This window comes from Phoenix dactylifera, chromosome 10 (genome assembly GCF_051530095.1).
Source record: "Phoenix dactylifera cultivar Ajwa chromosome 10, Ajwa_hap1_PhDact_Kaust_v1.1, whole genome shotgun sequence".
Lineage (NCBI taxonomy): Eukaryota > Viridiplantae > Streptophyta > Magnoliopsida > Arecales > Arecaceae > Phoenix > Phoenix dactylifera.
The window spans coordinates 16,783,792-16,811,375 of NC_143199.1; positions in this window are offsets into that span (position 1 = coordinate 16,783,792).

Consider the following 27,584-nt stretch of genomic DNA (forward strand, 5'->3'; position numbering starts at 1 on the left):
GCAAAATCTAAACCCAAGAGATCCAATGCTATTTCTATGTCTCGTTCCATCTCACATAATTATTTCCAGTCAAGGTTTCAATAGCAGACAATTAGCTTGAAAGGGAAAAGGCATTCAAAACTGCGGAAACAATATTTTTATTTAATATCATCCAAATATGATGCATGCAATCAATGGATGACAACATATCTATCTAATTAACTTGGGTTATTAATTAGATAGTCTGTAATCAGGCTTGAAAAACATATAAGTCTAATTATGGTAAGAGCCTCGGTGCATCATTGTAGAGTCGCCTTTGGGCTAACAATACAACATGCTATAAAGTACTCTTAAAACATATCATGAAGCCAATTAACAAAATTACATCAACTTTCGAAACACCATCATCTTTGGGCAGAAGAATGATTCTAGGCCAATACAATCCCATTAATCACTTCATGACATTTTTCCAAATTATCATACACAATAACACCTTTGGGCAAGATATTGCAGGTAATAATCTGGAAAAATGCAATGCTACCCCTTTTTTTTTGAGAAAATTAGACAAATATCAGTGAGTGTGCTACTTTGGCGGCTACCACCCACTTCAATTTCAGAATATTCTCTTAATGGGAAAATAAGAATAGTCTTTATGCCCAACAAATTTGAATCACAAAAATAATGGTTTATGTGACAAAAACATAACCATCAAACATACTACAAACATAATCAAAAATACATGTGATTGATTAGACAAAGATGTTAATTTCAAAAGGCATATATGGCAGCAAGGAATGTCCAAAATTTAACAATTTATTAATTTTAACACCTCAATAATTAATATGCATGAGCACCTTGATTCAGATTATTCAATATTTAAATAACAGTTAAATGGGTTACTAACTCTTAGCCCCAAGTCCAAAAGCTATTCTGGTCCATTAGGATGCAGTGCAAATAAAATAAATATGGGCTGACTAAATAAAAAAGCCCAACTTGCAATTATGGACCTATTCAGATTTAGCTTAGCAGGCCCAAGCCCAATCAAAAGGAAAAACCCTAAACCTATTTTTATTTTCCACTTTTTTTCTATCTTCTTCCTCTAACCGCCGCCACTATTCCTTCTTTTCTTTTGTTTGGGAAGTAGCCCGTGGCTACTACCCATGGCTGCCCCATGATGGCAGCCCGCGGCTGCCACCCATGGCCGCCACCCACGCCGATCTCCGCCCGTGAAGGAGGCGGGATACCGCTCCTTTAGGCGGTGATTTCCGCCCGCGGCGGTGGCGTGCGAGCCGCCTAGGGCTGTTCCCATCGCCGTCGCATGGGTTGAGGGTGCGGCCAGCGGCGGGAAGCCCCACTTTTGGGCTTGCGGTTCTTCCTCTACGTTTTCTCATCCACCGTGAATGAAAATCAGCCAAGAGATCAATTGATGATTTATGGCAAGATCGATTAGAAAGGAAAAATATTGGAAGTAGAAAACGGGAAAGAAGTTGTGAGGAAGAAGATGACTCATGCGGTTGGAAGATGAAGCTTACGGGAAGGAAAAGAAAAAAGATGAACAGTGAAATCCTTTTCCTTTTTTCTTAAATCCGAAAATCATATACAATCATATTTCATGCAAATCTAAAATAAAATCAAACCAAATATTTGATTATCAATGGGAGATCGATTTATGCAAAAGATTCATTCACCAATGCATAAAATTAATCCATAAATCTAGATAAAATAATAATTGTATATGAAGGATTCTAATCCTAGCATGGAGGCTCTGATACCAATTGTTAATCAAAATATTAACATGCTAAGATTTAGAATCACAATAATAGTGTATTCAAGTTTGAGAGATATACCTGCGGAAGACATATTGAATACGATTCTTCAATCACCTGGAATAATAGCGGCCAGATCTTTCCTTCCTGGCTCCTCACAAAAGATAGCCGTCAATGGGGCAAGCTATCAACCTTATGGAGAGGAGAGGGGGACCTAGCCTTTATATAGGAAACATAAGGGAGTCTTTCCATTAAAGGCTCCAAAACCCTAATTGGGTTTCCTGGCCTACATACTAAAATTACCACAATAAATAGGACTCAATCCTATAAATCCAAGGTACACCAAAGCCCATAAAACAAAATGATCACACATCATATTGGGCTTAACCATAGTACCATTCTGAGCCATACGTCTAACCTGTTTTATAAAACAAAAATACGCAATCAGTGTAAACCCATATTTTGAAATTATTCTAACACCGCCTCCTCGCCCTTGGCCGCCCCCTCCCTTCATGCCTCCCACCGCGCCCTCGGCGGCTGGCTCCACCTTCCCTCTCCTTCTTCCCATTCCCCTCCTTCCTCCGCCCCACCACCCTCCTGATGAGTTACGCCCCGTTCGATGCGACGTTCACAGCGAAATTCGAACAAAATGTCGTTCATCGTATGAACGCACCTCGGATCGTAGAGTTCAAAAATTTTTCTAGATCCAAATCTAGAAGATCTTTGAACTCATTAGGAAGGAAAGATTAGGATCTGAGGAGGGTTGATTAAGATTGATAAAACTAAAACAAAAATCATAAGTTATTAATTTGAAGATCTCATCTTCAAAAATTCTGCAGGTGTAAAACATCGTAGCCTGATAATCTTTCTAGGTTCCTGGTTAAGCCGCACATGTGTCCGGCCTCTATAGGTATCCACACGAGGATCTAATCATTTGAGATAGGGTCTTACCGGAGTGTTAGCTCCTTGCAAAGACCTCTCATGACTATCAAATAGTTGGAAGAAATCTGTAATATACCTCCTTGAAGAAGAACCCTTTCTTCTTTGATCTTACTCGCAACGGAGGAAGAGGAAGGAGGAACCTTTGCGCGTGGATCTTCCTTGCCTTGATGTCGTGGAAGAAGAGGATGCAGAGGACCCCCTTGCTGCCATAGAGAAGGAGGAAGAATGGGCTTGGGCGTGGAGAAAAGAACTTCTTTCCTTGGGCGAATTGATCTCTTCCTAGGTTCTTCTTCTTTCTTTCTTTCCAACACTTGGAAGAAGATGAACTTGATCTCCCTTGCTGCCGTGGAAAGAAGAGGGGAAGCCTCTTGCTGCCATGGGAAGGGAGAAGAAAAGAGAAAGGAAGGCATGGAGAGAAAGAGGAGAGAATTAATTCATAATGTCTCCCTTGCTACCCTTTTATAGATTAGGCTTAGGACTTCTCCTAATCTTATTAGAAGTATGGGACTATAACCCATCCTTGGATTAATGTTAAGTGTCCAATCCTTGTGCTCATAGATGCATGACATGTGTCCACTTAATCAATTGATTAATTTTCTAATCACATTAGAATTCCTAATCTCATTAGGAGAATTAATTGATTTGGGAGCATGCATCCTACAACGCCATATGGACTTTAAAGTCCGCATAGTGTGAACACGACTTAAGTCATATTCATCCTACGACGACATGTGGTCTTTAAAATCTGCATAATCCTTGGTTTAATCAAATTGGCCCAATTATGAACCCAAATCAATTTGGATCGAACCCAATTTGATTTGGCTCATTAAATCAGCCCAATTGCAATCCAATTGCAATCAATTCCACTTAATTCTTCTTTCATTAACTCACTAACACTTAGTGGGTTAATTCAATCACCAATCATATTGATGATTGATTTCTATTGTGATTCCAAATCACAATTATGATAGTCTGATTAATTAAACCCTCTATGTGTGTGACCCCGTAGGTTCTATTCTGACTGGTAGTGGACATATTGAGATCTCCATCTCAATATCACTGAAACTCCTTTCAGTGGACTGAAACGATTTTAGTTCTACTCTTAGGGTTCACTGATCACCAAGTGAATGCCTTGGAGTCTCACAATCCACTAGTGACACCTAGCAGTATGTGGTGGCAACCCAGCAGAATAGAATATCTGAACCTCTTGGTGCAGTTAGCGTATGATACAGTCCCTCTATCATGGATTCCGACGTGACGAAGGTTATGGATATCTCGTCAAAACCTATTGTCCGTCATATGTCAGATTTATACGACTTCCAGTTCGAGATATGAAAAACTCTTTTTCCAAAATACCTAGCTAGGAATTTATCGAACTCAGTCTCATAAATCACATAGGATCACTCCTAATCTATCAAGGTCGATAGATCCATCTGACTAAGTCTCGCATAATCACTCTAGTCTCTCTACACCATGGCTCGAGACTCGTCCATCTGACTAAGTGATCTATGCACTAATCTCAGCGGATCGATCACCGTCCCTCGTGATGGATCCATCGATCAGGAGCATTTAGAAATTATTCCCTAATGACAAATGCCTCAAATTCTCAACTTCTTGAGAATATGTGTCATCATCTATTAATTTCTTGGACGATTCATGGACACATACAAACATGAATAAAAAAAACAAATTGCCCAATCTTATTTATTAATAAGTATAAAATTATGAATTTATGCCCTAGATTACAAATATGCGTCAACCACGTTGGCTTCTAGGACATACTTCTAACAATCTCCCACTTGCACTAAAGCCAATCAGACATGTATTTAAGTCCCAATTTTTCAAGATGGACTTCTAATTTCTTCTAACTCGGCTACTTAGTGAATGGGTCCGCCACGTTATCAGTGGAGTCTACTCTCTGCACCTCTACATACTTCTTTTCAAGGTAGTCGTGAATTAGATGAAATCGCCGCTCTATATGCTTGGACTTCTGGTGAGACCACGGCTCCTTAGCCAGTGTTATGGCGCCGTTATTGTCGCAGAAAATGGTTATGGCATCTGATGACATGATTTCTAGCTCTTCGACAAACTTCTTGTACCAGAATGCTTCCTTTGCAGCATTCAATGCAGCAATGTACTCTGCTTCTATGGTAGAATCTGCAATAATCGGTTGCTTGGAACTTTTCCAATTTACCAATCCTCCATTGCATAAGAATACATATCCTGATGTAGACTTTCTATCATTAGGGTCAGTCATGAAGTCTGAATCAGTATATCCTTCTACCTTTAACTCTGTGCCTCCCCCAAAGACCAAAAACATATCCTTAGTCCTTCTCAAGTACTTAAGGATATTTTTCACTGCCATCCAGTACTCCTCATCTGGATTTGACTGATATCTGCTCGTGACACTCACAGCATATGCTATATCAGGTCGAGTACATAGCATGGCATACATGAGGCTCCCTATTGCCGATGCATAAGGAATCCTATTCATGCGCTGAATCTCTTCAGATGTTTTGGGGCACATCTTTTTGGAGAGATTTATCCCATACCTTAGGGGTAACAATTCCCTCTTAGAGTTTTCCATGCTGAACCTCTTCAGCACTTTCTCTATATACATTTTTTGTGATAGGCCAAGCATCCTCTTAGATCTATCTCTATAGACCTTAATTTCCAAAATATAAGATACTTCACCTAGATCTTTAATGGAGAACTTCCTAGACAGCCATAACTTGACCGATGTGAGCATGGGAATATCATTCCCAATCAGGAGTATATCATCCACGTACAATACGAAGAATACTATAGCCCTCCCACTGATCTTTTTGTACACACAGTTCCTCTTTGTTCTTGATGAAATCAAACGATTTAATCACATCATCGAAATGAGTGTTCCAACTCCAAGATGCTTGCTTTAGTCCATAAATGGATCTTTGCAACTTGCAGACCTTGTGATCACCATCACTGAAAGTGAAACTCTGAGGTTGTTCCATATAGATATCTTCCTCAAGATATCCATTAAGGAATGCAGTTTTCACATCCATCTGCCATATCTTATAATCATGATAAGCTGCAATGGCAAGCAACGTTCGAATGGACTTCAGCATGGCTACCGGTGAAAAGGTATCCTGATAGTCAATGCCTTCGCGCTGACTATAACCTTTTGCCACCAGCCTTGCGTTAGGTCTCTACCTTGCTATCCGAACTTATTTTTCTTTTGTAAATTCATTTACACCCAATAGGTACTATACCTTCAGGCGGATCTACTAAGGTCCATACTTGGTTGGAATGCATGGAGTCTATTTCTGACTTCATCACATTCATCCATTTTTCGGAGTCGATGTCTAACATCGCTTCGTTGTAGATCATCACTATGATCTCTTTCTCCCATGAGGAACTCTTCCTCTATTTTCTCTGAAAGCATACCTAAGTATCTTTCAGGAGGATGGAAGATCCTACTGGATCTACGAAGTGGACGAGGTTCTTCATTTATTGGCTCAATGTGAATAGGTTCACTAGGCTCAATTGCCCGTTGCTCGTTGCTCTTCAGAGACTTTCTCTTCGAGCACAATTTTTCTCCCACTGCCTCTATCAAGGATAAACTGTTTTTCTAAGAAGATGGCATGTTGGCTCACAAATACTTTGTGATCCTTTGGGATGTAAAAATTATATCCTAACGACTCTTTAGGATATCCAATGAAATGAGCACCAATTGTCCTAGTCTCCAACTTGTCTGCCTGTTGTCGCTTGACTTGGGCCGGACATCTCCAAATCTTGAGATAACCAAGACTTGGTTTCTTACCATGCCATATCTCATACGGTGTGGTAGGAACGGCTTAGAGGGAACTCTATTCAATATGTAGATAGCTGTAAGTAGGGCATCTCCCCACAAGAATAAAGGTAAGTCAGTGAAGCTCATTGATGAGAGCACAAAAGTGCAATCGTCATACCATCTTAATTAGTATTATAGTTAATCTTTAATAATAAAATTAACTAATTAACATTGTATTTGTGTTTGAGTGCAAGTAATCCAAGAGACCCAATAACATTGGGTTTGAGCCCAAGGCCCGGCAGCCCAAGCTCTAGTCAAGCCAGCGTGCCAGCAATGCCCGCATCCCAGACTTCCTCCCTTGATCGTGCCAGCCGCATGCCAGCTTCCGTGCCAGGCCATCCGCGTCTCCAGCACGTCCCCACCATGCCTTACAGCCATCCAGCATCAGTTGATTCTGCCGCTTCCGTCCGTGACGCACCGGAATCCCAAACCCCCCAGGAACCACATTTCCAGCCTCCCAATGCGTTCATCCTCCCCTGTTTTCTCATCTTCCCGTCTCATCCCGCGTCCGCGACCCAATCCCAGCCGTGCGCCCATTCTGAAAATCTAGCATCAAGCCGCCCGCATCCGCACCATGATCTTCAGCCCCCCTCTCCCATGATCCCGCCTCACAGATCGCCCCCAAGCAAGCGTCCGTGAATGGCGTCTTCCCACCGCGTCTCCTCCATTCCAGCCATCGGCATTCAACGCCCACGTCCCAGACTCTACCGTGATCCAAGCTCCTCCGGAACCCCAGCGGCCATCGTCATGAATCCACACTCCCAGCTCATCTCGTGATCAAGATCCAGCGTCTCAGCCCCTCTCCCATGGATCCACTCCTCCCATCATCGTGCCCAGCCGCTCGCTTGCATCCATCTCCTCCAGCGATCCCGCGTGCATCAACTCCCGAAATCCAAGCCTCCCGTGATGCTAGCAGTGGTCCCAGCAAAGATCCCGCAACGCCCTTTCATCCAAATCCCATCCCCCGCGTCTGAGCTCCATGGATTGTGCCACAGTCAAGCCTCCGAGTCTGCCCCTTCCGGAATCCCAAGCATCCTCACTCGACATATAAAGAGGGTGGCCATCGGAAGAAGAAAGGGAGGGGGAGCTCTCGGTGCAGGCTGGGTGTTGAGCCAAAGAACAGGGGAGGCCCTGTTTTCTGAGAAGAAGGAAGAAAAAAAAATGTTATTTTAATTTTTCTTTTGTTTAGGTGTTCAACCGAGTTACTTGTTCCTTATTTTTTTTTTATTTTTTTTCTTCCTTACTCTTGTAAGCACTTGTCCTTTTATGCAATCCATAAATTTATTTTATGCAATCTATATTCCAGTCTGCAATTTTCCTAGCACTGTTTTCATCCAATTTATGCTAAAGCTTTAATTTCTATTGTTTTTAATTTCTATATTTTTAAGTTCCGTTCTTCAACTTCTGTAATTTTTCTTTTTATGCAATACAATTAAATCTTCCTTTATGCAATTTGTGTTCGCTTCAATCTTCTTGTTTTCATCCATTTTAATTTATGCCAAAACTCTTCTTTGATTAATTAAATAAATGCTTTTCGAATCTGAGTACCCTTTTTTTAGTTAGTTTCAATTAGAAAATCATATCAACATCCCCGACATAATATTTTTTTTTTATTATTCAAAAATCGCTTTTGAATTCGAGTGAACGTTTTTATTTTTAAGCAACTCCAATCGCCTCCTTGTGGATCAACCTCTTACAACCACTATTCTTCGAGTAGAAAAGGTAAGAGTAAAATTAAATTAAACTTTTTTTGTCGGTTCTAACAACGATCTGTTTAGCATATTTTTAGGTAAACAGGAACCGGACAACAAAATTTTGGCACCGTTGCCGGGGAGGCAAATCGAGAAGCAAGAACGATCACGAAGATCAAATTGGATTTTGGATGCCCGGAGTGAACGCACTCTGGTAGTAAGTTTTTATTTTTTTTCCTTATTTTGATTATTTTTAGTTTATAATTTCGTAGTTATTAAATTTTGAAATTTGAAATTTGAAATTTAAAGTTTTTTTAAAAAAGTAAAAAAAATAAAATTCAAAAAAAATGAAAAATTTCCAAAATTCAAAAATTCAAAAATTTAAATTCAAAATTTGAATTCTCAGATTCGAAATTTGAAATTTAAATTAAAAAAAGTTAAAAAAAATTATTATTTTTGCTAGTAATTGATAGGGTGCAATCTTCCGAGGTTATCATACCTCTATTGGGGCTCCTCACGGAGTAATCTCCAGAGCTTATTCAATGGGCATTCGGAGATTGACTGACGCATAAGGATTGTGTTTAGTTTACATTCAAGTTATGCTATATAAAAATCTAAATAAAAAAATAATAAAAATTAAAAAAATAAAAAAATAGTAAAAAAATAAAAAAAATTGCTTGCTTATTTAATCAGTACAACCTAATGACATTGCATAAACTTTAAAAAAATCATTAATTATTTGCTGCATTTAGTATTAAGCATTTGCATAAAATAATTTAAGGGCAAAACCTATTAAAAAGATAAGGTCGGAAAGTTATTACCTGTCCTTAGCCCAAAAATCACCACGTTGTATACATATCCTAAGCCAAATTAAATTAAAATCAATTAGACGTTGGCCTTAGGATTTTTGAGCTCAATTAGGCTCTTGGAAAGAAGCGGCTGAAAGCCACTCCAGTGAAAATTTAGTAATTGGTGATGTCTAGGAAAGTTTTACAATAGTGAGAACTGTTACGGGTATTGTGGTATCAGTGTATCCCTTCTAGCACCACCACACATCCCGGGACTTTTCTGGTCACTGGTTACTGGATCACTTAACTGGTAAGCTCAAGCTTAATCTGAAAGAGAGATTAGGAGCTGTCTAATCTAGGAGAGAATTTCAGAAACTTTTTAACCTGATAAATCTCTGTGCAACTAGATTAAAAGCTACTAAACCTTCTTTAACCTCAAGATTAAAGAGCCAATCCATTGTGTGGTGTTGATTGTGGTCATCTTGGTCTAGCCCTTCTTCTTATCTTTTAGGATTTCGTTTAGGAGTCGAGTCTAATTAAGTTGTGGATAATGTATGCATGGTAGAAGATCATTAAGGGGTAAGTTAACACCATTTAACCCAGAGGTTGGAAAAAATTATCGTCACATCCGATGAATTATTGATCAACCACCGATCTCTACAATGGGCGATTATATTAGAACCCTGAATGAATTATTCGCTCCTGCATCTGCTAGTCCACCTACATGTATAGTGTTGCCAATAAATAATGCAGCCCAATTTGAAATTCAAGCTGCAACAATAAATATGCTACCCAAATTCCATGGGTTTGAAAGTGAACAACCCTACATTCATCTAAATAAATTCATGACAATTTGTCAAACTTTCAAAAATCAAAATTTAGATGAAGAAAGTGTAAAATTGAGATTGTTCCCAATGACCTTAGAGGATCGAGCCGCGGCATGGCTATATTCTCTAGCTCCAAATTCCATCACAACATGGAAACAACTATCTAAGAAGTTCATGGCAAAATTTTACCCCATGATTAAAACAGAAAAAATTAAGGATGCCATAAGAACTTTCAGAGGAAAATCTAAAGAGAAATTTTTTCAAACTTGGGAACGATTCCATGACTTGTTGATCAAATGCCCACACCATGGGCTTGATAAGGCTGATCTGGTCCACTTCTTTTATAAAGGACTACCTCCGGCACATAGAAACATGATCGAGTCTATGCACAAGGATAGGTTCATGAACCAAACCCCGGATCAAGCCTATGAATTTCTTGTTGACTTAGCCGAGAACACCCAAAATTGGAGTAGCTATGGTGAAGAAGTAAATAGAGATGAGTTCGGGTCTAGAGAACCAAGTACCTACGGAATAAAAACAGACCCATAACTCAAAAATGTCATGTCCAATCTAGTAAATGGGATGAACAATTTAAGTAAAAAGTTTGATGCTTTCACTGTTTCCCCTAGTTCGAGTTCATACAAAGAGTCAAATCCCATCATAAAAGTGGAACACGAGCCACAAGGCTATGTATCTTATGTAACAGTTCTGAGCATCTAGTGGAGTGCTGTCCTAATCTGCCCACCATAAAGGCCGAGCAAGCAAATGCTCTAAATTCATATAGTGCCTTTAAGAAGCCCACTCCCAACTCGCTCAGCCCAGTTTACCATCCTGATAATAGGTTCCACCCAAATTTTTCATACAAGCAGAACGAACCTATTCAGCAAGGTGGTCCACCAGGTTTTCAGAACAACTTTCCCAGAATAGGTCCATCGCAAATGAACCAACCTTTGGTTCCATCTATACCTTCTTATAATGCCCCTATCCCACGCAACCTTCACCATTAGAAACCATGATGGCTAATATGATGAAACAACAATAAGATTTTATCAAGCAACAATAACAGACCAATACAGCCCAAGCCCAGACTAACCAATTCCATGCGCAAGCGATTGCAAAACTTGAGGTTAGTCTAAGCCAAATAGCAAACTCTCTAGGGGATAGAAAGAAAGGTGAACTACCTAGTCAACCAGTGCCTAACCCTAGTAGACAACAAAATCAAGGTCAGAGAGGTCAGTATCAAATCGATTCTAATGGAAATCCGACCTATGAAGTCCAGGCAATTACCACTTTAAGGTCTGGCAAGCAAGTGGACAATAAAATCCAACTTTCTGAACATGAAAAAGAAAATAAAAATGAATCCGATAAGAACCCTATTCAGAAGAGAGGTCAAGAACAGAATAAATCAGAAAAAAAGGAAGAACCCATAGAAACATACAAACCTAAGGTTTCCTTTTTCAGTAGACTTCAGGACTCCAAGAAACAATCTAACTTTGATGAAATAATGGAAGTCTTTAAAACTGTTCAAATAAATATACCTTTTCTCGATGCCATAAGATAAATTTCCTCCTATACAAAATTCTTGAAAGACCTCACCACGGTCAAAAGAAAAACCAGTATTCCTAGGTAAGCTGTTATGGCTGCACAAGCCTCATCTCTCATTCAACAACAGATTGCTCCGAAATTTAAAGACCCTGGTTGTCCCACCATTGAAATAAAAATAGGAGAGACGATCATCTAGAGAGCCCTATTAGATTTAGGAGCCAGTGTAAACCTACTTTCCTACAATGTGTACCAAAAGTTAGATTTGGGAGAATTAAAGCCCACAAATATTACCCTTTCCTTAGCAGATAGGACGGTGAAGTATCCCAAGGGGATTGTAGAGGATGTAATAGTGAAGGTAAACACGTTTTACTATCTTGTAGACTTCGTTATCCTTGAGACCGAACCTATAATACATCCAGACAATCACACACCTATAATTTTAGGTAGACCGTTCTTAGCCACGGCAAATGCTGTGATCAATTGTCGAAATGGGATGCTGAAGTTATCTTTTGGTAACATGAAAGTCGAGCTTAATGTCTTCAACATAAGTAAACAACCACCAGACGACAAAAAATAAATGAAGTTGACATGATTGAAAGTCTGGTTCAGGAGACTTTCTTACAAACTTATAATAAGGACCCTTTAGAGGCTTACCTTGCCCATTCCGAGGAAGGGGTCAAGCATGCGCCCCCTAATTCTGTTCCCCTTATGAGCATAGAAAGTCATCAGCCGACTATTCTTCCTCGGACTCTTCCAAAACCATTCTTAGATAATGGTTGAAAAAAAAAGGGGATCTATATTTTGTCTGGCTGAAGACATAAAACTTAGCGTTCTTGGAAGGCAACCCAACATGTAAATATTATAAAAAAATAATAATAATTAAATTAAAAAAAATAATAAATTACTAACATGCAGGTTTGGAGGTTTTTGGCCCCACTTGTCAATTTGCCTACCCATATCAGGTAACATCTCCTTTGTCCTATTACTGCTTTAAAATTTCTTTAACATTGTGGACAATGTTAGATTTGTATGGGGGTGAGAATATTTTTGATTTCTAAATAATAATAATAATAATAATAAAATAGTAATAAAAAAAGAGCACACAAAAAAGAAAAATAGGGGGGGGATTTCAAATTTTAACTCAAATTCCAATCTTTTTGGCTGTACAAACTAGGAATTGCTTTGACAATAGCTTTAAGTTAAGGAATAGGATAGCAATTCTAGCTTGAGTTTTCGTCCCACCTATCTTCTGCTAACATGATAAAAGATGATTAAGCACCTACACGTAAGCACATGAATAGTGGGGTATGTAAACTTATAACTAATATGAATACTTTTAATCTTCTGGATAATTTAAAGTTATATGTGTGATGAATACCCTATATAAAAAAATTAAAAAGAAAGAAAGAAAAAGAAGAAAAAAGAAGAAAAATATAAAATGAGTTTATTTTAAGTCTTCTCAATGAGTAACTGAGCCTCTTGCTTGGCAAGCAGTGAGTGTTCGCGTAAAAAGGTGAGGATGACTGAAATTAAACTCTGAATGACTAATTCGGCCTTGAAGCCTAGTTGACTTGAGTTATTAAGCCTGTTAGGGTGTCTTTACATCTAGTGCCCTGAGCCATCTGGATCGGGAGTTATTGGCCTAACACTCGCTACATGGGTTAGCTAGAAAGCTTAATAAGGCTAAATATTGCACAAGTCATTCTTCTTAGCATTCAGTCTGAAAAAAATAAAAAAAAATAAAAAAAAACTAAATAAATAAATCTGGGGTGTTCATTACCATTTAACTCTAGAAAGTCTCGAAAATTAGAGTGATCATGTTGGAAGTAAGTGAAAGCCACTCATTTATATGATACTATCTTGCACCTCACTACATTCTTGACTTGTTAGCAAATAGATGGGGTGTAATGAAACTTGAGTTAGAGTCTACTTAAATATGATAGCAACAAGTCTCTATTGTCCTTGCAATTCTAGTTTCATACAGTAATACTTGTTCAAATTTCAAGTTAAAAATTGGAAATCCCTGACTCATGAAGTTTGTGGGTAACTTCACTGTAAATCCTCACGAGACAACACTCGTCCACTAGGGTAACCTAGGGGTTTAAAGGCTTGCTGCACGTGCTAAGTACAATCGTGATGCTCTACGAAAGTGGGTACGTATCTCAATTTTTATGTACTTAGCTTCAATAAAAAGTCATGGGTTAGCTACATCTTTTGTGCCCTCATTTTATCATTTGCTCATTAATTGCTAGAGACTAGTAATAAGCTGGTTGGGGGGATGTGATGAGAGCACAAAAGTGCAATCGTCATACCATCTTAATTAGTATTATAGTTAATCTTTAATAATAAAATTAACTAATTAACGTTGTATTTGTGTTTGAGTGCAAGTAATCCAAGAGACCCAATAATATTGGGTTTGAGCCCAAGGCCCGGCAGCCCAAGCTTTAGTCAAGCCAGCGTGCCAGCAACGCCCGCGTCCCAGACTTCCTCCCTTGATCGTGCTAGCCACATGCCAGCTTCCGTGCCAGGCCGCCTGTGTCTCCAGCGCGTCCCCACCATGCCTTACAGCCATCGAGCATCAGTTGATTCAGCCGCTTCCATCCGTGACGCACCGGAATCCCAAACCCACCAGGAACCACATTTCCAGCCTCCCAATTCGTTCATCCTCCCCTGTTTTCTCATCTTCCCGTCTCATCCCACGTCCACGACCCAATCCCAGCCGTGCGCCCATTCTGAAAATCTAACATCAAGCCGCCCGCATCCGCACCATGATCTTCAGCCCCTCTCCTGTGATCCCGCCTCACAAATCGCCCCCAAGCAAGCGTCTGTGAATGGCATCTTCCCACCGCGTCTCCTCCATTCCAGCCATCGGCATTCAACGCCCACGTCCTAGACTCTACCGTGATCCAAGCTCCTTCGGAACCCCAGCGGCCATCGTCCCGAATCCACGCTCCCAGCTCATCCCGTGATCAAGATCCAGCATCTCAGCCCCTCTCCCATGGATCCGCTCCTCCCATCATCGCGCCGAGCCGCTCGCTTGCATCCATCTCCTCCAGCGATCCCGCGTGCATCAGCTCCCGAAATCCAAGCCTCTCGTGATGCTAGCAGTGGTCCCAGCAAAGATCCCGCAGCGCCCTTTCATCCAAATCCCATCCCCCGCGTCCGAGCTCCATGGATCGTGCCGCAGTCAAGCCTCTGAGTCCGCCCCTTCCGGAATCCCAAGCATCCTCACTCGACCTATAAAGAGGGTGGCCATCGAAAGAAGAAAGGGAGGGGGAGCTCTCGGTGCGGGCTGGGTGTTGAGCCAAAGAACAGGGGAGGCCCTGTTTTTCGAGAAGAAGGAAGAAAAAAAATGTTATTTTAATTTTTCTTTTGTTTAGGTGTTCAACCGAGTTACTTGTTCCTTATTTTTTTTATATTTTTTTTTCTTTCTTACTCTTGTAGGCACTTGTCCTTTTATGCACTCCATAAATTTATTTTATGCAATCTATATTCCAGTCTGCAATTTTTCTAGCACTGTTTTCATCCAATTTATGCTAAAGCTTTAATTTCTATTGTTTTTAATTTCTGTATTTTTAAGTTCCGTTCTTCAACTTCTGTATTTTTTTTTATGCAATATAATTAAATCTTCCTTCATACAATTTGTGTTCGCTTCAATCTTCTTATTTTTATCCATTTTAATTTATGCCAAAACTCTTCTTTGATTAATTAAATAAATGCTTTTCGAATCTGAGTACCTTTCTTTTAGTTAGTTTCAATTAGAAAATCATATCAACATCCCTGACATAATATTTTTCTTTTATTATTCAAAAATTGTTTTTGAATCCGAGTGAACGTTTTTATTTTTAAGCAACTCCAATCGCCTTCCTGTGGATCGACCTCTTACAACCACTATTCTTCGAGTAGAAAAGGTAAGAGTAAAATTAAATTAAACTTTGTTTGTCGGTTCTAACAACGACCTGTTTAGCATATTTTTAGGTAAACAGGAACCGGACAACACTCATCATGGACCTGACCATATCCAATAGGGTCTGATTCCTCCTTTCTGACACTCCGTTGAGTTGAGGTGTTCCAGGAGGTGTCTATTATGAAACTATACCATTTTGTTTGAGATAATCGCAAAACTCTCCACTAAGGTATTCTCCTCCTCGATCTGGTCGAAGAACCTTAATGAGTTTCCCTGTCTGTTTTTCTACTTCAAATCTGAATTCTTTGAACCTTTCAAATGCTTCAGATTTATGTCTCATAAGATAGATATAACCATACCGTGAAAAATCATCGGTAAAAGTAATAAAGTAGAAAAATTGATCCGCACATCGAATGGGCCACACACATCAGTGTGTACTAGGGCAAGTATTTCAGCAGACCTCTCCCCGTGTCCTACAAAGGATAATTTGGCCATTTTTTCTTGAAGGCAGGATTCACAAATCGGATATGACTCAGAAGTCAATGAACTCAAAAGCCCATGTTTTTCCACTTTGTTAATTATGTCTTCTCCTATATGACCAAGTCTGAGGTGCTACAAATATTTTTGATATATCTCATCTCTAGATCTTTTAGATCCTATGGTACTCACTGTATGCTCAGATACATTCACAGATACATCCATATGTAAGTGATAGAGACCGTCAATCATAAAACTACGTCCAAACAGTTTATTTCGTAAATAAATGGAAACATAGTCTTTATTGAAATTGAATTCATAATGTTCCTATGCTAGACAAGATACAAAAATCAGATTTCTGCTAGCACTAGGTATAAAATAACAATCTCTAAGTATTAAATTAAATCTTGACGGTAAATACAAAGGGAATGTGCCCACAACAATAGCAGCAACTCTTGCTCCATTGCCAACCCGTAGGGTTACCACACCTTCCGTAAGCCTTCTACTTTCCTTTAGACCTTGCATGGTAGTACACAAGTAAACACTAGAACCAGAGTCTATAACCCAACTGGAAATAGAAGAAACCGTTAGATTAGTTTCAATAATGAGCATGTTGATATACCTTCAGAAGGCGTGTCACCCTTCTTGCTCTTTATGTGTCCCATGTAGATAGGACAGTTCCTCTTCCAATAGCCGTCTTCATTGCAATGGAAACATTTTTCTTTGGGTTCGGCTTTCTTCTAAGGAACTTTCTTCTTCGGCTTTTTCTCGGTCTTCTGCTTCTTCGCAGGCTTCTTCTTCTTCCCAGTAGACTTTCTCTTGGAAGTAGAAGCTAGCTCAGCAGCGAGAACTGTACCCCTTGAACCTTTCAAGGCTCCCTCAGTTATCACCAACATATTCAACAATTCAAGTTTGGTGCATTCAATTTTATTCATATGGTAGTTTACAATAAACTGCCCATATGAAGATGACAACGATTGTAGGATCAAATTCATTTGCAAATCCTTGTGCATGGTCTGTTAGATATATGCCCTAGAAGCCAATCTAGCTGACACATTATTAATTTTGGAACATTATTTTGTACTTGACTTTATTATTATTGAATAATAAATGGGCATCTTTTTCATTCATATTGTTTATGTGTCTATGAATCGTCCAAAAAATTAATAAGATAATAATACATATTCTCAAGAGCTGAGAACTTGAGCCATGCATCATTGGTGATTAATTTCTAAATGCTCCTGATCAATGGATCATCACGAGGACGGTAATCGATCCGATAAGATCAGTGCACAGATCGCTTTCCTTATGGATGGACGAGACTCGAGTTCACAGTGTAGAGACACTGAAGTGATAGTACAGGTGCTTATTAGAGACAAGGGTATTGAGCGTGACCAAGACAAGAAGTCACTTGGATGTCTATCCACACGTCAGTGACTTATTTGATGTTGCAGTAGTGTGACTGGTCTTTTGACCTGCGGTGATTCGGCTACTCACAGTGAGGTTATTGTAGTTTGACTATACATATACATGGTCTCTAGTCATATGGGTCCTTGTAGTGTAGATTGGCTGCAGTAGGTTCACTGTAGGAGTAGGGTATGCACCTACATGGAATCTATCGACCTTGATAGATGAGGAGTGATCCTATGTGATTTATAAGACTGAGTTCTAAGACCTTGGCCAGGGCAGTATATACAGTGGAGAAAGAGTTTTCCACTCTCGAACTTAAGTCGAATAAATCTAGACATATGACAGACGACGGGGTTTGACGAGTTATCCATGACCTCCGTTCTGTAGGAATCTACGATAGAAGGACTGTATCATACGATAACTACACCTAGAGGTTCATCATTCCATTTTACTAGGTTGCCACTACATGCTGCTAGGTGTCACTGGTGGATGGTGAGACTCATAGGGACCATCTTGATGGTCGATGATCCCTGATGAGTTGAGTTGGAATTGTTTCAACCCATTGAAAGAAGTTTTCAATGATATTGCGATAGAGATCGCAATATATCTCACTACCAGTTAGAATAGAACCTATGGGATCACACACATTAGAGGTATTGACCGATCCGATGGTTAAATTGTGATTAGAAATCACAAATAATCAATTTGATTGATAATTGGTTAACCCGCTAAGAGTTAGTGAGTTGAAGAAGGAATAATTGCAATTGGATTGCAATTTAATTTAATTAATTGGACTTGATCACGAGTTCTACTTGGAGTAGGATTCTTGGAGTCCTAATTGGATTAGGATTTCAAATTAAATTAAAGTCTTATTTGGAGTAGAATTTCTAAAGTCCTAATTGCCTTAGGGCTGAAATTTAATAAGTACTAATTAGATTAGAATTTTCTTAAGTTCTAATTAATTTTAATTTTAATCTAATTAATTAAAGGACTCCTAATCGGAGTAGGATTGAAAAGTTCAATTGAGTCATGGTTCAATTAAATCCTAATTAGATTAGGATTTGGAGGAAATTGAAATGGGTGCAAATTCTATTTTGAATAGGATTGAATCCTAGCACTTGGACCCAACCCTCCCCACTTAATCTAATTAAGTGGGGGCTAACCAAATGGGAGAAGAGGGAGGGGCCTATGCCCCTCCCTTGGCTGGTGGCGTGAAGGAAAAAGGAGGGGCCATGCCCTTCCTATTTTGAATTCACAAAGGGATAAAGAGAGGTGAAGGAAAAAGGAGGGGTCATGCCCCTCCTATCTCTATCCACACACCATAAAAGAGGGGTTCAAAGGGGCTCCAAATTTTTTATGGTTTTTCTTGGAATTTTTGGCAGCAAGGAACCTCCTTCCATTCCTCCTTTCAGCCACAAGGAAGCAAGGGAAAAGAAGCTCTTGTGTTGCCCAGTAGATACAACCCAAGAGGGGGGGGGGGGGTGAATTGGGTCTTTTAAAACTTTTCAACTACTTCTAAACTTTTCGATTAATTAAGCTAAGTTGTATAGATGCACAGTGGAATTTAAACTTAGCAATAGTTTGATTCTAATCTGATCAAGATTAAAATTATTAATGAGCGGACTCAATAAACAATTAGTCTAGATTTCTCCAAGCAAGCATTTCAATATAATGAATCTTAATGTAGTTTTATTAAAAGAAACTTGATTAAACAATTTGAATATACTTGCAACTAAAGGATGCGCGGATAAGAGTTAAGCAAGCAATTCAATTAGATATTTATCTAAGTAAGTAAGTGAGAAAATTAAACAATGAAATAAAGCATCACAAACACAACAAACGTATAGTGGTTCGGTGCACCCCAGCACCTACATCCACTTCCCAAGACCTCTTGGGAATTTCACTATAATCCCTCAGATTACAGCCGGTTGTTTTACAAGCTCACAACCTAACTTGTTGTTTTCACAAGATCACAACGAACTCGGTCGGTTTTCACAGGCTCACCGACTAGAATCACTCGATTGTTTTTCCGAGTTCACAATCAAATCCAGTTGGTTTTTCCCGGTTCACCAACCACAACCTTACACCATTGGTTTTTCCTTTGGCTTACCAACAAATCTTAACCCCTTGATTCAATCCCTTGATTGAATCAAGTTACAAGATATTAGAATAAGAGTTTAAAACAAATACAAGCTTCTTAAACAAGCAGATATGACAATGTAAACAAATAGAGTAAAGAGAAGAAGCCCTCAACCAAGTTTTGCAAATGAAGGAACTCGGCTTCTTCTTTACTTGACCCTCTTCTGATTTCGCACGAGGTAGAGGATCACTGAGGCAGCACACAGTTGGAGAGGAAGCCTTGGGATTTACTAAGATGCTCTTCTTCTCTCTCTTTTGCTTTGAATAACCTTTTTGTGCTTTTGGGAGGTTTCTCTTGAAATCTCTTTGAAAAATCTTTGCTATGTGTTCTCTCCCACTTCCTTAACTTCTCCCCTAGCTCTTCCCTTGATTTTATAGCTTTGGATGGCGTGGGAACAAAAATCTAGCCGTTAGAGACAAAAATAGAGCTGTTAGAGTTGAGAAAAAACTACCCGTTATGCCTTCCAGCATGCTCGAGTCGACTCGGCTGAAGCAGGAGTCGACTCGTGAAAAGGAGTCTGCCGACACTGTAGCTGGGAGTCGACTCGGGCACTGTAGCGCTGAAGTAGGAGTCGACTCGAGCACTGTAGCGCTGAAAATTAACTCTCTGCCTTTTTGTCTGTTCTCAGTCGGAGTCGACTCGCAGAGTCTCGGAGTCGACTCGAGCACTGTTCCTTGAAACTCCAGAGTGTCAGAGTCGACTCTGAACTTCCAGGAGTCGACTCGAGGACTATTCTTTTGAATCTTTCTTTCAATTTGCTCCTCCAACTTGAATCCTTTGAACTTGAAACTTGGGCCAATGAAGTATAACTTTCTTTCAACTTTTTGAGAGCTTTTGAGGCCTTCTTGTATTTTTCCAACTTGCTATGTTCCTTGCAAAACAAATTATCTTTCTTCTTGCAACACAAACATTAGTAATTATACTTCAAGATTTTGTGATCATCAAAATCAATCTTTAAATCATTCTTTGGGTCATCAATCTCTCCTGTTGCCCAGATAGACAACCCAAAAGGGGGGGGGGGGGGGGTGAATTGGGTTTTAAAATAATTTAGATAATTTAAAACGTTATGGATGATTAATTAAAAACTATTGCAAGTTATTTAATTAATTACTATGTTCTGTGAGTAATATGAAATGAGAAGAAGGAGAGACAATCAATCACAAACACAAGTTTTATAGTGGTTCGGAGCTAACCCTTGCTCCTACGTCCACTCCCCAAGTCTCACTTGGGAATTCACTATAATCCCCTTGGATTACAGCCGGTTGTTTTCCAAGCTCACAACCAAACTTGTTGTTTTACGAGCTCACAACGAACTCGGTCGGTTTTCCCAGGCTCACCGACTAGAACCACCTCCGATTGTTTTCTCGGGATCACAATCGAACCCTTACACACGTTGGTTTTAACTCGGCTCACCAACCAACCTCAATCCCCTTGATTCAATCCCCGATTGAACCAAGTAAATACAAGTTGTAGAAAGAAAACAGAAAATGAGCTTCTCAAAAAGCAGATGAAAACAATATGAATAATAAATGAAGTTAAGAAGCCTCAAACGCTTTTAGATTGGAGATGAGGAATGGCTTCTTAAACTTCTGGTCTCCTCTTGAAAGAGTAGTCGACTTGAATGCAGGAGAAGGAGGCTTTAATTGCTGGGAAGATGTAGTTGGAAGCAGTAAATGCAGATCTTCCTCTTTTTCGTTGAAGACCACGTTGCAGAGCTTGAATGCTTGATTAGTTGGAGTGAAATCGTTGTTCCCCTTCCTTGCTACAGTCCTCTGTGGCTATTTAAGCCAACCCCCACGGAAACTAGCCGTTAGAGTGCTTTTTCTGCCCGTTCTGAACACTCTGCGCAGCCTGACAATATGACCGTTGGTGGGTTGGAGTCGACTCGCGCGATCAGGAGTCGACTCGGCTGTAGCGGGAGTCGACTCAAGCTTTTCCGGAGTCGACTCGGCAACTGTTCCAAATTTGAATTAAAGTTGCCTTCACGACTGGGAGTCGACTCGTCTTGACCTGGAGTCGACTCGTCAACTTCTGGAGCTGACTTGGCAATTTTGGAGTCGGCTCATCCACTGAAGTCCGTGGATCCAATTTTGAATTTTGTCCACTCGAGTCGACTCGACTGTCCTGGGAGTCGACTCGAATCTCAGAGCCCGAACTCCCGATCCTCTGTCTTTTGGCTCGTCCAGTCTTGGAGTCGACTCGAACTTCCTTGGAGTCGACTCGGCTCTCAGTTTCCGAAAGATGGTCTTCTGCCTTTTGACGTGAAGCTGTCTTGGAGTCGACTCGAGCTGTCTGGGAGTCGACTCGAATCTCAGAGGCAGTAACTTGGTTTTCTGTCTGTCTTGGGGTCGCGGTGTCTTGGAGTCGACTCGCGTATTGCGGGAGTCGACTCGAATCTCAGAGTCCATAAAATGGTCTCTGACTTTCTTTGTGTACCGCTGAGAGTCGACTCTTGCTTTCTTTGGAGTCGACCTGTCAACCATCGGAGTCGACTCGCGTTCCACTGGAGTCGACTCGAATCTCAGACCCGAAAACTGCTCTCTGACTTTTCTGCCTGTGACTGCTTGGAGTCGACTCTTACTTCCCTGGAGTCGACTTGGTGAACATTGGAGTCGACTCGCTGACAGGTTCTGAGTTGATCCTTTCTGTTCTTCTGTCTGTTCTCAGTCGGAGTCGACTCGTACTCATCTGGAGTCGACTCGAGCTCGTGCCAGTGAACTTGATACGCTTGGAGTCGACTCGTGATACTCGGGAGTCGACTCGAGTCTCAGACATTGGTTCAAACAGACTCCTTAACTTATCCAACAATTATGAACCAAGTCTTGGGACACTTAGACAGGATTTTCACTGAAACACTCAATTGAATTCATTAGTAATTAAAAGATATACTCAAATGCTTTGAGCTCATCAAAATCAAATGGGGTTTTAATCAATCACTCCACAATCTCCCCCTTTTTGATGATGACAAAACATTGAGTATATGTAAAATGAATTGCTCAATAAATAATAAAATAAAATCCATAAATGAATTCAAATGTCTGGTAATTCAATTTATCCAAGCTTGAAAGAAGTGAAACATTAAATTTTGGAGTTAAAGCTCCCCCTTTCATTTGGAATTATATAAGCCTTTATATTATGCAATCAATTGTTTGGCTTATATGTCATTAATGATTTAGTTTGATTAAAATTCAGATTCTCCCCCTCAACATATGCATTCAACTATGTTTTGATTCTCTGAATTTCCTTTTAATGCTTTGAAGTTTTTGAACTGAATTTTTTGGTTTTTAGAGGGAAAATCTGTCAATTTGTTCATGAGTAGGATTCAGCTAATCTCCGAATATCCCTTGAATAGATTCTGGAGATTACTCCATTAGGAGCCCCAAAAGAGAGATAATGAGCCTCGAGGTACCGAATCCACTTAGAACAAATTTGTGTATGTTTTTAAGAGTTTATCTTTTTATTGATTTCTTTTACATATTTTATCCATATTTCTCCCCTTTTACATATTTTATACATATTTCTCCCCCTTTTTGTCATCATATCAAAAAGGAGGTAATCACACACAATCAATGGCACAAATGGCACAACCAATCATCAAATGGCACAGAAATGAAGATAAGATGTCTACTCATTGTATTGATATGAATGTGAATACATTTGAGCATACAATAAGTAAAGCAAAACAATACAAAACAAAGCAAAAAGAACATCTACGGTCTCCTCGAGGATGAAGATCCCCCCCTCGAGGATGTATCTCCCCCTCTCGATGAGGTGGCTCCTCCTCTCGAGGATGTGGCTCCTCCTCTCGAGGATGGTGCTCCTCCTCTCAATCGGCTCTGCTCCATGAGGAGGGTGACTGCATCTGTAACATGTCCGAGCTGCGTGATAATAGACGTAGTGGCTCTGCTATGTGTAGTGGAGAGCTCAGTCACCGACGTCTGAAGCCCAGTCACTGACGTCTGAAGTGCGTCCAGTTTGTCGATGAGTACATTCGACAAGCGCTCGGCCCCCTCGGTGGTGGTGTGCATGTCACGACCTATGTCCTCTCGCATCTGTCGAGTGGTGCTCGTGACCTCACTCATGCTCTGGAACTGGGCCTGGACCAAACTCCGGACATTGTAGATCTCTTCCCGTACATGAGCCGTCATGTCAGTCACGGCTGTCAAGGAAGGGACCAACTGAGAAGATACGGGTGCAGGAGTGGGAGCAGGCACCGCACCTCGGAGCTCCCGAAGCAGCTCATCCCTCACCTCTCTGACTATCTCCTGTTGCAGCTCCCGGAGCTGCTCAGGATCAATCCGGACCGCCATAGAGGGTGGTGCCGAGGAGGAAGGTCCGGCGGAGGTGGTAGGAGCAGGAGGAGTGGATGGAAGGTCTGGATGGTCTGGAAGGTCTGGGTAGTCTGAATCGGGCTCAGGACTGAGTGAAGGTCTGGTGGTCTGAGCGGTGAGGGTAGACTTCCTAACCCATACTCCCTCTCTCTTCCGAAACCCCATCCTGTGTAGGGTCCCCGCACGCGTGCGATCAGTCCATCGCAAAGCGCGAAAGGGCTCCCCCTCAGGAATGGGAACCTCGTACTCCCTAAACAGAAGGGTGAATATCATGCCATATGGGAGGGTGAGCCTAGGTCTATCTAGGGGCTCACACATGTATCGATATATGAGTTTAGGGAAGTTGATTGGGGTGTCATGAAGCATATAGAACATAAGAGCTAGGTCCCTCTCATTTACAAAATCAAATCTCCCTGTCTTAGGGAAGATGGACCTAGACAGTATACTCAAGAGGATCTGCATCTCAATCGGTAGTGAGCTGGCGGATACCTCGTCTACGGGTGACTGGGGTGGATGCCCGAGAACGGCCGTAAGGGCCTCAACTCTGTCCTCGGGATGTGTGGGAGCCACCCCTACTAGTGGAAGGTGGAGGATGTGGCCAATAAGATCCTCCGTGACAAACACAGGGACACCGGCTACTGTGCCCTCGATACCCCCATCTCCCCGATGGACGGTACCGTAAAACTCTCTAACGAGCTCTGGATATGTGGGGAGGTCCAATGTAAGGAAAAACTCTAAGCCCTGGACCCTAAGTCTTTCACCTATGGTGAACCCTTCCCGGGAGAGGAAGTCGAAATCGACATACCTCCCGGTGGAGACGACCTTCCCGGCCAATGGCCTCGCGGGAACCGCCCTAGGCGGGGAACGAGCCGGAGGTGGTTGCCTCGCGGGATCGTGCCGCGCCTTGGAGCGCCGCTCGGGACCGGCCTCGGGACGGGACCTCTTCCTAACCACGGTCTTACGTGGCATTTTGACCTAAAATGGAATGAAGAACCTAAAGGACGGAGAAGGGTCGACGGAGGAAGCTTGGGACGGACCGGAGACGACCTAGGAACGGACGAAAACCCTAAGAACCGGTGAAAAATCGACGAAAAAAGGGTTGGAGATGATCGGGGACGACCTAGGAGTCGGCTCTAGGGCTTTTTGAACAGTGGCGGCTTGAGAGAAAAGTGTTTTCGAAACGACAAATCTAGGGTTAAAAAGTCGGATCCCGACTGCGAGTCGACTCCACTGAGTCGCGAGTCGACTCGACCTCGAGTCGACTCCAGAATATGCGCGAGTCGACTCTCCTTATGCGCCTGTAGGCCTCGAGTCGACTCCCGACAATATGCGAGTCGACTCCCCCTCTGCTGCCATCTTTGCGAGTCGACTCCCGCCAATGCGCGAGTCGACTCCCCCTTAGGAGCCGGCTCTGTAACTTACTCGAGTCGTCTCTAACCTTGGCACGCACCTAAAAATCATGCTATAATCGTGCCAAATGAGGGAAAATCACCTAATTAAGATCTGATTTGATGATCATTGAAAAGGAACTCTATTTTAACCACGTTGTAATCATCAAAATCAATGAATCTAGTGGAAACTACCACTAGGATGGATCAATCACTCCTAATCCCCTCCTAAGCACACTAAACCTCTCTTCACTTAGGGATTTTGTAAAAATATCTGCTAATTGATTATCAGTACAAACAAATTGGAGTGTCACATCACCATTCAATACATGATCTCTTATGAAGTGATGTCTTATCTCAATGTGTTTAGTTCTTGAATGTTGAATTGGATTTTTAGTTAGATTTATGGCACTTGTATTATCACAATTAATGGGAATTTTATCTTGTTTAATGCCATAATCTTCTAACTGTTGTTTAATCCATAAGATTTGAGCACAACAACTCCCGGCTGCAACATATTCAGCTTCTGCAGTGGATAATGCAACCGAGTTTTGTTTCTTGCTAAACCATGAGATAAGGTTTTCTCCTAGAAATTGACACGACCCGCTGGTACTTTTTCTATCAAGCTTACATCCAGCGAAGTCTGAATCTGTGTATCCTATTAAGTTTAGGCTAGATTCTTTAGAGTACCATAGCCCTATGTTCTTAGTTCCTATTAAGTATTTAAAAATTCTCTTAACTGCAGCTAGGTGTGTTTCTTTAGGATTAGCCTGATATCTAGCACACATGCACACACTAAACATAATATCAGGTCTACTTGCAGTAAGATACAGTAAAGATTCTATCATACCTCTATAAAGTTTTTGATCTACAGATTTACCTGATTCATCTTGGTCTAATTTGCATGATGAGCTCATGGGGGTGCTGATTGATTTGTTTCCCTCCATATCAAACTTCTTGAGCATCTCCTTGATATATTTAGCTTGATTGATGAAGATGCCTCCTTCAGACTGTTTGATTTGAAGCCCGAGGAAGTAGTTCAGCTCTCCCATCATGCTCATCTCAAACTCACTCTGCATCAAATTAGCAAACTCTTCGCAGAGGCGATTGTTAGTAGCACCGAAAATGATATCATCAACATAAATCTGTACTAATAACATATCCTTATTTTGCTTTTTCAGAAATAATGTTGTATCTACATTTCCCCTAGAGAATTCATGTTCTAATAGGAATTTGCTAAGCCTCTCATACCATGCTCTAGGTGCTTGTTTTAAACCATAAAGTGCTTTGTTTAGTTTATATACATGATTGGGATATTGATGATTTTCAAAACCAGGAGGTTGTTCTACATATACCTCCTCATTAATATACCCATTTAAAAAAGCACTTTTTACATCCATTTGATATAGTTTGAAGTCCTTAGAGCATGCATATGCTAATAATAATCTAATAGCCTCAAGTCTAGCTACGGGAGCAAAGGTTTCATCAAAATCTATGCCTTCTTCTTGATTATAACCCTTTGCTACTAGTCTAGCCTTATTCGTTATAACAATTCCATTTTCATCTAGCTTATTTTTATATATCCATTTAGTACCTATAATTGGATATTCAGAAGGTCTCTCTACTAGATTCCACACTTTGTTTCTAGTAAATTGGTTTAGTTCTTCTTGCATTGCATTTATCCAATTTACATCATTTTCGGCTTCTTCTATATGTTTGGGCTCAAAGTGTGAAACAAAAGCTAGATGGTTATTCAAATTCCTAAGGGATGCTCTAGTCCTAACGGGTTGAGATGGATCATCTAGAATTAGTTCCTTAGGATGCCCATGAGCATACCTCCAAGCTTTAGTTAGCCCATGATCCACAATACCCTCTTGGCTTGATGATTCTCCTTCAATCAACTTTTGATTATTATCTTGAAATCCCATCTCATCTATCTTTTCTTCAAGTATTTCAACATCATCATCAAAATTAATCTTCTTACTAGACGAGATGTCACTAGAGTCATCAAAAACAACATGTATAGATTCTTCTATAACTAAGGTTCTTTTATTAAAGACTCTATAGGCTTTACTAGTTGTAGAATAACCTAAGAATATTCCTTCATCCGATTTAGAGTCAAATTTACCTAGATTATCTTTCCCATTATTATGAACAAAATACCTACATCCAAAAACATGAAAGTAATTAACTTTTGGTTTTCTGTTTTTCCAAAGTTCATAAGGTGTTTTCTTTATAATGGGTCTTAACAAAACTCTATTTAATATATGGCAAGAAGTATTAATGGCTTCTCCCCAAAAGTACTTAGGGAGGTTACTTTCACATAACATAGTTCTAGCCATTTCTTCTAGTGTTCTATTTTTCCTTTCCACAACTCCATTTTGTTGTGGTGTCCTAGGTGCTGAAAAATTATGGGTTATCCCCTTTTTACTACAAAACTCCTCAAATGACTGATTTTCGAATTCGGTACCATGGTCACTTCTAATAGCTATTACTGAGTTATCTCTAGCATTGGTTACTTCTTTATGGAATTTCTTAAAGACAGAAAATGCTTGATCCTT